The 10,385-nt window shown below is 37.1% G+C and overlaps 1 long non-coding RNA gene across 5 annotated transcripts; it reads left to right on the forward strand.

Moving 5' to 3' along the window:
* The first annotated feature begins 42 nt into the window (after nucleotides 1–42).
* LOC109490329 lies at nucleotides 43–5,409 on the forward strand. Of its 5 annotated transcripts, none has more exons than XR_004627281.1 (5): nucleotides 43–1,599; nucleotides 2,344–2,494; nucleotides 3,294–3,499; nucleotides 3,617–3,711; nucleotides 4,580–4,638. It is a non-coding gene; the product is annotated as an uncharacterized LOC109490329 (long non-coding RNA). The 5 variants fall into 5 exon arrangements; XR_004627282.1 differs by having other exon boundaries at nucleotides 3,617–3,684; nucleotides 4,580–4,634; XR_002143645.2 differs by having other exon boundaries at nucleotides 3,617–5,409.
* The last annotated feature ends 4,976 nt before the right edge of the window (nucleotides 5,410–10,385 follow it).

A 10,385-nucleotide genomic window follows, 5' to 3' on the forward strand; every position in this document is an offset into this window, starting at 1 on the left:
GGAAGGGGGAGGCGGAGGGAGAGCGGGGGAGGGGAGGGGCGGCGGGGCGGTGCATGCTGGGAGGGAAGAGGAGGCTGAGGAGAGCCAGCGCCCTGCGGGAGTTGCACGCCGGGGTCCCTGGGCTCCGTGTTCCCGGAGGGCTCTGATTGGGGGAAGGGGTAATGGAGGGAGCCTTAAAGGGGCGACGCTGGGTCGATGAGGTCACTTGGAATCGGCCTTTGGGCCCCGCGCCAACCTGGGTCGCGGCAGCGCGGATCTCCGCCCCACCAGGTGTCAGTAGTTGCGTCCAGCCGGCCGCGCCCTGGGGCCGGGACCCGAGGGACCTGATGGTGGGAGCTGCCCGCAGGCTCCTCGGCCCCGCCGGCCGCCCCGGGAAGGCCCCCTGCTGCGCGGGCCGGGGGGGGGGGGGGCTCTAACCTTTTCCAAGGAGGGGTCCGGGGGAGTCCAGGGGACTGACACAGTCCCCGGAGAATTAAGGGTCTTGGTCTCAGCATCAAAATGAATTTTCTGAAGCAATTTCCTGCCTCTAAATTAAAGTGTAACCCGTCGTTTAACAGGGGCAGAGAAGGAAGTGAAAGGGCTGGGAATGGAATGACATTTTTCCCCTGGGTAGACAGACCCACTGCGAAATTCTTCCACTGTGTTGTTTATGTTCCCCATCTTGCCTTTAAAAGACTCGAAATTATCTGGATCTGACATCCTCCTTTTCGGGCCTGCTGAGTCACGGAATATTCTCCGTGCCAGAATGACTCAGTTCACAGAACCTGAGCCAGAAGATCATGAGTTTTAGTCTCAGATCAGAACCTCTGGGCACTTACCCAGTGCTGATACGACAAGCAAGGATCGGGAAAGCAGGGTGCTGTGAAACTGGACGGCCCTGGATCGGTGGTTTTAAACATTTGGAGTCTCTAGGCAAAGTGGATGCAACTACTGGGTGCTCATGAGACAGATTTTTTTTTTTAACTTTTCCAAATCTTAAAGTGAAAATAATCAATACATGCCCCCCCGAAAAAAACCCAACCCCACAAAAAGAAACAAAAAACCCCATACCTGGGTTTGGATTCAGTAGTTCCGTTTAGAGAGTGGGGATCTGAAATAATGAACTAAGTGAATGTTAGGTTACTATGGCTGGGGTCAGTGTTAGCTCCAGAAGGACTTTAAGGATAATGGTCTGGGGGGGGGGGGTGTGCCAAAATGCTGAGTTTGCTTAGCAGGTGCACGGATCACTTGTTCATTTATTTGATGAGATGGGTGAAGATGATGCATGACTAACTTTGGCACCTCCACTTTGGAAGAAGAAAGTTGTGGGACTGTGGGTAACAGTATTTTAATTTTTTCGTATTTGAGTTGAAGCAAAATAAATATATTCATTTATACCTAGAGAGGATGATATTTTTTTTCTCAGTCTTTCATTGTACTTGAGAACAAAGGCATATAGGATGAAGATAAGAATGTTAGTTGTAAATAAAACTACAGATATTTTTAATAAATATATTTAAGTAAACATATTAATGCATTTGCCCTTAGAAATTTTCTTAGATATTGGCAAACCAAGTGGTGGAGCTCCTTTTGTTTTCTACCAAGTCAAAACAGAGAAAGGTAAGGAAACCCCAAAGTTTGCAAAATCAAAGTAAATGTTCATTGTCACTGCTCCCTTTTGGATTTTAATGGCCAAGGGTAACTTTATTACTTCTGACCCATAATTTCATTTCCAGAACGTCATCTGATATTTGTAAAGTACATAAAGAGACTTTGAATTAATTTCTAAATTCTGTTGCTCATGGGAATGTGACAAGGAAATACCTATTTTGGAGAGAGGTAAAATGTAACTGGGCCCAGGCCATGTGCTTGATTAAAAAAAAATTAACAGGGGCGCCTGGGTGGCACAGCGGTTAAGCGTCTGCCTTCGGCTCAGGGCGTGATCCCGGCGTTATGGGATCGAGCCCCACATCAGGCTCTTCTTCTATGAGCCTGCTTCTTCCTCTCCCACTCCCCCTGCTTGTGTTCCCTCTCTCGCTGGCTGTCTCTATCTCTGTTGAATAAATAAATTTAAAAATCTTTAAAAAAAAAAATTTTAAAAAAAAATTAACAAAACAAAACTTTTCTCCAATGTTTGAATCCTGATTCAAACAAAACAAAGGTTAAAACAAAAATTTTAAGACCATTTGGAGAACTTAATGCTAATTAGATATTTTGTGACAACAAATTAAGTATTTTAGGTACCTGGAGATTTTACTGTTTACTAAATAGACGGTATTTTTTAAATAAAGTGAAAGTGTGTGAGATTTTCTTTTACTTAAGGTTATCCTACGGGTTTTTGTTTGTTTGTTTGTTTGTTTTCAGGGTTGGGGGGAGTCAGGGGAGGCAAATGGAGAGGGAGAGAGAATCCTAAGTCCATCAGGAAGCTCAACGTGGGGCTCGATCTCACAACCCCAAGATCATGACCTGAGCGAACTCAAGAGCTTAACCGACTGAGCCACCCATGCACTCCAAGGTGACCCTGTTTTTTAAATAAAAATTCCATGGTCCTTTAATAATACATGTTCTTAACTGCTTACAAACTACATTATCTAGTTAACAGATGTGGTGTTTAGAAGAAAAATGTGAAGGTATGAGAGAAATGGTTTCAGACCCCTTAAAAAAATGATATTAGGGCTCAACCACCAGGGTCTCTATGCAGCAAGAAAGGTAGAGTGAGAGGATGTGGTTGTTTATTATACAGACAAAAGAGTTCCAAATTTTTTTTTAAATCCCACTTACAACTCCAAAGAAAAGAGATTTCCCCCTATCAGGATCTATCTAAACAATTTCAAGGAAGGTTGCTGATTTTCCAGGCTTGGTTCACCTGCAAATCCCTGGGCATACCTACCCCTGGCCAGTTGAATAGAGTAATGTCACTAAAGCAGCCCACCAGAAAGCCAGGGAGTTTGGGAAAAGCAGTTCTTCAGGAAGGCGATTGCTGTCACCAGAAAGGGGCAGTTTACAAGGTAGAAAAATACAATAGATGTCTACTGCATCCAAACTGAGAATGTGTGATAGTTAGAAAAATAACTTAAAGGGTTATATTGACCTTTTAACATCGAAACTTTGCCCTTTTAAAAAATCTTCTGTAATTACCAGTGTGTCCATTTTCCCATTCCTTAGTTTTTGCTGCCTTCACTTCCCTGTATTTTTACCAAGCCTAAGCACCACTATGCTTTATCTTTTATATTTAAAATGTAATGTAAATATAAGTTAACTACTAAAATAATGATGTTAGCCTATATTTACCTTCTGTCTTATGTTTTTCAAAGTGCAATAACTCTGAAGCTGGAGATATTAACTATGTGGAGTTGACGAAACTAAGACTTGAAGAGATTAAGTGATCTCTAGCAAGCAGCAAGATCAAGACTGGAGCCTGCATTTTCTGGTTCCCCATCCAGTGCTGTTTCCTTTTCTGCTGTGTAAAGGTCATGGTCGAGTGTAAAGAAGAGCTGCCTCAAACTTCCAAGGTTTTCAGGTTATCAAATAGGAATTCTAACTTAGATGAAAATTAATGTGATACTGGAAGAGAATTAACAATATCCCTCTTCAAAGTTACACTAACTACACACGATCCTTTGTGTTGGGTTTATAGATCCTTCCTGGGTCCTTGGTACAAGTCCAAGCATAACAAGATAACATATCTTTTGTGGCCATGTTCAGGTAAAGACAGGATTCCTCTTGTATGAGGTAAATCCCTTCCTTCCCACCCAGTTCCATGTACCCAATTTAAACCATCTTTATATTATGATGCTAGTTTAAAAAGTAAGAGGAAAGGACACATATCATAATTCATAAAATTTAAAATCGAACTTTATTACAAAGACAATAAAAAGGGAAATATTTCCCAAAATGAGGAGCAAAGCCCAATCCCTCCCAACCCAAAATCTTCCCATCACAGGAATAAAGAACTTCACATCTCAAAAATTTTATTATTCTACTAATCAGATGTGGACTACATCCCACCATATAGAACAGAAAGATAAATAATCTTTTACATGCAGATGACATGGTTTTATTATGGGAATTCAGAATATCCTTAATAAGTTGTTGACCTTGACTGGTTAAATACTGTCAGAAAGGGTACAGCATTGACTGTAGTTAATCATATTGTATCACATATTTGAAAGTTGCTAGGAGAGTAGGTCTTAAAAGTTCTCATCACAAGGAAAAAAAGTTAACTATGAATGGTGATGGATGTTAACCAGATTTATTGTGGTGACCAGTTGGCAGTATATCTGAATATCAAATCATTATGTTGTACACCTGAAACTAATATAATGTTATAGTCAATTATACCGCAATTTTAAAAAATCAACTCTAAAAGAAAAAGAAAGGATATTTCTTTCAAAACCAAAGTTATTATTAGTAGTTTTCTCCCAACATCTGATTGCCTTGTAGTTCATTACCTTATTCAACTACTTAGATATATATTGCAATAGTTGTTTGTTTGTTTTTTTTGGAGGATGTGCCTGAAAATTATATTGTTTAAAATTAGAAGTTCACACCTTTTTGAGCAAGATTTTTTTAAAAAGGATTTTATTTATTTATTTGTCAGCGAGAGAGAGAGAACACAAGCAGGAGGAGCAGCAGGCAGAGGGAGAAGCAGGCTCCCCACCAAGCAAGGAGTCCGATACAGGACGTCATCCCAGGACTCTTGGATCATGACCTCAGCCGAAGGCAGATGCTTAACCAACTGAGCCACCCAGGCAACTGGAGCAAGATTTTGGGGCGGGGGGGGCTGTTGTAATACAGCTTTACAATTTTTTCTGGTTGTAATTGTTGTGGTCCTGGCCCAGAACTCAAGCGCCTCCATCTCCAGTTTATATATGTATTTGAACAAACAATAAATTAATTTTCCTCCCACACAAATTTTATTTATCATAACAACCAAATTAAAAGCAAGATTTTTAAAAAATTCACTCATAATTCTGCTATGCTAAAGTGACTGTCATCTATCAGAATTCCTTCTCCTAGCCCCTATCATTCTACTGTTCTAACAGACCTCCTTTACTGAAGTACAATCTACATATCAAAAACAATGCACAAATTCCAAGGGCTCATATCACAAAGTGCAAGCACTTCCATAATTACTACTCAGGTCCAGAAACAGAATATTGCCCTAACCCAAAAGCCCTATCATGTCCCTCAACAATCAGGACCCCTCCTTCTCCCCATATGTGACATCTATCCTTACTTCTGTCTCCTACAGATCAGATTAGTTTTGCTCATTTATGAATGCTATTTAAATGAAATCACACAGTTTGTATTTGTGTGCGGATGGCATCTTTTGATCAATATTATGTTTTTGATATGCATCTGTAGTGGTGTATGTAGCAATAGTTCATTATTTTTCTTTATTGCATGGTATTCTAGTATATAAATAAACTGTGCTTGTTTATTCATTCTACTGTTGGTGGACATTTCAGTCATTTCCAGTTTCCAGCTATTATGAATAATATTACCTGTTACTACCAAAATTCTCACTTGTCGTATGGAAATATATGTAAATATGTATACACACATTTAAGGGTATCTAGTAGGAATGGGATTGCTGAGTCATAGGGGTAGGGGTAGGCATATTCACATTTGGTAGATACTCCCAAACTGTTTTCCAAACTAGTTGTACCAATATTCTCTCCTACAACTGTGTATGAGAGTTGTGGTTACACCACCTCCTCACAGACACTTGGTATTGTCAACATTTTTAATCTTCACCATCCTAGGCTAACATTATCATGACGTTGCTGCTGAACTCCGGGGCTTCTCTCTCCAGTGTGTATGTACATGTGTGTATGTTGTATGTGTGTATGTTTTATATATATGGTAAATTGTGTCACTGACTGTGTAGTATTGTGGCTTTATTTTCTTAATTACTAATTAGATTAACATCATTTTCATATTTTTTTAACCATTTAGGAATTCTCTTTTGTGCCTTTTCACTTTTTTTTGCTAATTTTTTTTTTGAGTTGACTGTCTTTTTCTTAATCATATGTACGTATTCTTCATATATTTTGGACATAGGCCCCCTTTCTGGTTTTATATATTGTAAATATCTTCTTTCACCTTATTTGTCTTTTCCCTCTTTAATAGTGTCTCTCGTTTTTTAAACTTTGATTTATGGAAAAATTCAAACATAAATAAAAGTGGAGAAAAATATGCAATAAAACCCCAGTTTCAAAAAAAGATTCACAATCCATCTTGTTTCAGCTATGCTCTCATTTCTCCTCCACCTCACTCCTTCCCATCACCACTTAATTATTTTGAAGCAAAATCACAGATATTTTACCATTTCATTTAATGGTATCCTTTGAGGAAAGACATTCCTCATTTAAATGTAATCTAGTTTTGAACTTGAAGACTAGTGCTATTTCTATTCTTATTTAAAATCTTTAAGGTTATGAGCATATCCTCCTGTGCTATGATTTGGAAATTTTGTTTTGTCTTTCACATTTAAATCTTTAATCCACCTAGAATTGATTTTTGTGTATGGTATGAGGTAGAGATCAAAATATATTTTTCCATTTGGCTACCCTACTACTAAATCACCATTATTGAAGAGACTATTCTTTCCCCCATTACTCTGCAGTATGAGCTTTGTCACCAAACATCCAAGTTGTCTATTTCAAACATCTGTATTCTGTTTTATTGTAGCTTTATAATAAGTCTTGATATCCACTAGGGTAGGTTCTCCATTTTTTTTCCCTTAAAGACCATGGGGATTATTCTTGGCCCTTTGCACTTCCATAGAAATTTAGAATTGGCTTCTCAATTTCTACCAAGAAAATCTACCCAGAATTTTGTTTGTGATTGCATTCAATCTCTCTATTAATTTGGGAAGAAGTAACATCTATGTGACATTGAGTCTTCCATCCCTCAATATCTATATATAATATAGATCTAGGTGTAGATACATAGGTATACATCTCCATTTCTTAGGTCTTCTTTAGATTATCACAGCAATCTTTTATCATTTTCTGTGTAGAAATTTGTACATTTTTAAATATTTTGCTAGGTATTTGCTTTTTTTATCCTATTGTTTGTTATTACAATATAAAAATAGAACGGCTTTTCTTATTTTGGTTTTACATCCAGCAATTCAACAACCTTACTAAGTTCACTTTTATTTCCAATAGTTTGTAAATCCTTTTAAACTTTCCATCTGCAACATCAGGTCATTTGTGTATACTAACAGTTTCGTTTCTTATTTTCCTTTTATTAAAAGGAAATTTTATTTTTATTAGAAGGAATCCTTTTATTAAATGGAATTTTCCTTCTCTACTTGCGCTGGTTAGAACATCTAGTATAACGTTGAATAGAAATGGTGATAGTGGATATCTTTGTCTTGTTCCTGATCTCAGGGGAAAAGTTTTCAACATTTCACAAGTATAATGTTTGTTGTACATTTTCTACATTTACCTTTTATCAGATTAAGGAATTTCCTTTATATTACTAGTTTGATGAGAGGTTTTTATTTTCAAATTATGAATGAATGTTGGAATTTGTCATGATTTTTCTCATCTATTGAAATGCTCATGACTTTTTTATTATCCATACTACATATTACTAGTTTGTTAATGTGCTGAGTTATATTCATTAATTATTAAATGCTAAACCAACCTGGTATTCCTGAAATAAACCTAGTTTTGTTGTGTTATTATCTTTTTATCTTACACTGAATTTAGTTTCTAATATTGTATTTATGATTTTTAAACCTATGTTAATGAGAAATTGCCCTCTTATATGCTCCACCCCTTTCTTTTTACATCCTGTCAGGTTTAGTACCAAGATTATGCTGGCTTTCCAAAACAAGTTGGGAGGCATCCTATTTTTTATTCTCTGGAAAAATTATTTTAAGCATTATTTCATCTTTAAATGCTTGAAATCATTCACCAGTGAAGCCATTTGGTTCTGGTTTTAGTTCTCTTGTTTGTTTGTTTTGGTTTTGGTTTTCGGTGGTGGGGGGAGTAGAAAAGGAGAAGATGTTTTAAGAGCAGATTCCAATTTTAAAGTACATATAGAACTATTTAAATGTTCTATTTCTTCTATAGTCAGTTTTAGTAACTTGTATTTTTCAAGGAATTTGTCAACCTCATCTAAATTTCAAATTTATTGGCATGGAGTTACTCATAATAACTTCTTATTCTCTTTTTAATGATGGCAGGAACTTTATTCCTAAAATTGGTATTTTTTTCTGTTTTTACTTACTACTTTTATTAGTTTAACTAATTGTTACAAATTACCAGCTTTTGGCTTTTTAATTTTTTTTATTATTTGTTTACTATGTTACTCATTTCTGCTTTTTATTATATCTTCTTCCTTTGAGTTTGATATCCTATTCTAATTTCATGAGTCAAATCTCAGATAATTAATTTCAGCCATTTTCCCCATATGTGTGTTTAAGGCACAAATTTCCCTCTAAACACCACTTTAGCTACAGTCCATGAGTTTTGATGTGCCATACCACCATTATTACTATTAAATTCAAAATATTTTCTAATTTCTGTTCAGAGTCTACTTTGGCCCATCGGTTATTAAAAGTGCGTTGCTTAATTTCCAAACATTTGGAGATTTTCTAGTTATCTTTGTTATTATACTGTTCGTTGTCATATCGTTGTTTAAAATTGAATAACTGAGACCTAGGAAATGTACTCTTAATTATTGTGATGGTCTTGCTTGGATCATGGAGTCTGCCTTTAGCTGTACATTAGGAAGGTGAGAAAAAGGACTTTGTGGTTTGAGCAAATTGAAAAGGAGGGCAGGGCACCAGCACCTCTCTGACCCAGGACACTGAGGTTATATTGCAGGAGCAGCAATGGCCTTTCAATACTGACCCCTTGAGGCTGAGTAACAACCCCTGGGTTCCTGCATTTACCATGACATAGGGACACAGAAAAGGAAAGACATTTTCATAATAAGCAAGATGATCTTTGGAGTCATATTACTACTAAAAATATGTGACCTTAAGTTATTCTCAAGACTGGCTAAACAGGATATAGCATTTTCATTTGATATCATATTTCACTTGATATTTAGGAGGTATGAATATAATTTAGTTTCTGTAAAATGATTATTATATCTATTGCTAATATTTACTCAGCACCTACTATGTGCCAGGGACCTTTCTAATTATTTTGCCTCTATAATTTCAATTAGTTCTCATGTCTATTATTATCCCCATTTTCAGATGAAGAAATGAAGTCACTGTGATATTAAGTAACTTGCCCAAGGTTATTCAGCCGGTGGTGGAGCCTGGATTTAAACTGTGGATGTCTGACCCTACAGTCAATGCTCCTAACCACTGTGGATAATAATAACAATCTTATTTGGAGTTTCCTAGGTAGCAATGACATTTTAAGTGCTCGGTGCCTATTAACTCATTTAATCTTTGCAATAACTCTATAAGTAGGTATTCTTACTATCATTCCATTTTATACGGATGGCTCAGTAACTTGCTGAAGACCACAAAGCTAGTAAGTGACAGAGCTGAGACTCAAACATGCACAGTCTGGCTGCAGAGTCTTTGTCTTCACTGTTATATAATACTGCTTCCCAAACTATATTGACTTTCAAAGACACAGCCAGTCAGAACATGAATCGTCATTTTTCCAAAGAAGACATCCAAATGGCTAGCAGACACATGAAAAGATGCTCAATATCACTGATCATCAGGGAAATACAAACCAAAACTACAATGAGATATCACCCCACACCTGTCAAAATGGCTAAAATTAATAACAAAAGAAACAACAGGTGTTGGCTAGGATTCGGAGAAAGGGGAACGCTCTTACACTGTTGTTGGAAATGCAGACTGGTGCAACCACTCTGGAAAACAGTATGGAGGTTCTTCAAAATGTTAAAAATAAAAATACCCTATGATCCAGCAATTGTGCTACTAGGTATTTACCCAGAGAATACAAAAAGATGAATTCAAAGGAATTCATGCACCTCAGTGTTTATGGCAGCATTATCTACAATACCCAAATTATGGCAACAGGCCAAGTGCCCATCAATTGATAAATGGATAAAGATGATTTGTACACACACACACACACACACACACACACACACACACAATGGCATATTACTCAGCCATTAAAAAGAACAAAACCTTGCCATTTGCAAGGACATGGATGAAGCTAGAGAGTATTATGCTAAGTGAAATAAGTCAGAGAAAGACAAGTACCACATGATTTCACTAATACGTGGAATTTAAGAAACAAAACAAATGCGCAGAGGGAACAGAGAGAGAAGGAGGCAAACCAAGAAATAGACTCTTAACTATAGGGAACAAACTGATGGTTACGGTGGCAGGGACGGGAATGAGTTAAATAGATGATGGAGATTAAGCAGTTCACTTGTGA

This window comes from Ailuropoda melanoleuca, chromosome 8 (assembly GCF_002007445.2).
Source record: "Ailuropoda melanoleuca isolate Jingjing chromosome 8, ASM200744v2, whole genome shotgun sequence".
NCBI lineage: Eukaryota > Metazoa > Chordata > Mammalia > Carnivora > Ursidae > Ailuropoda > Ailuropoda melanoleuca.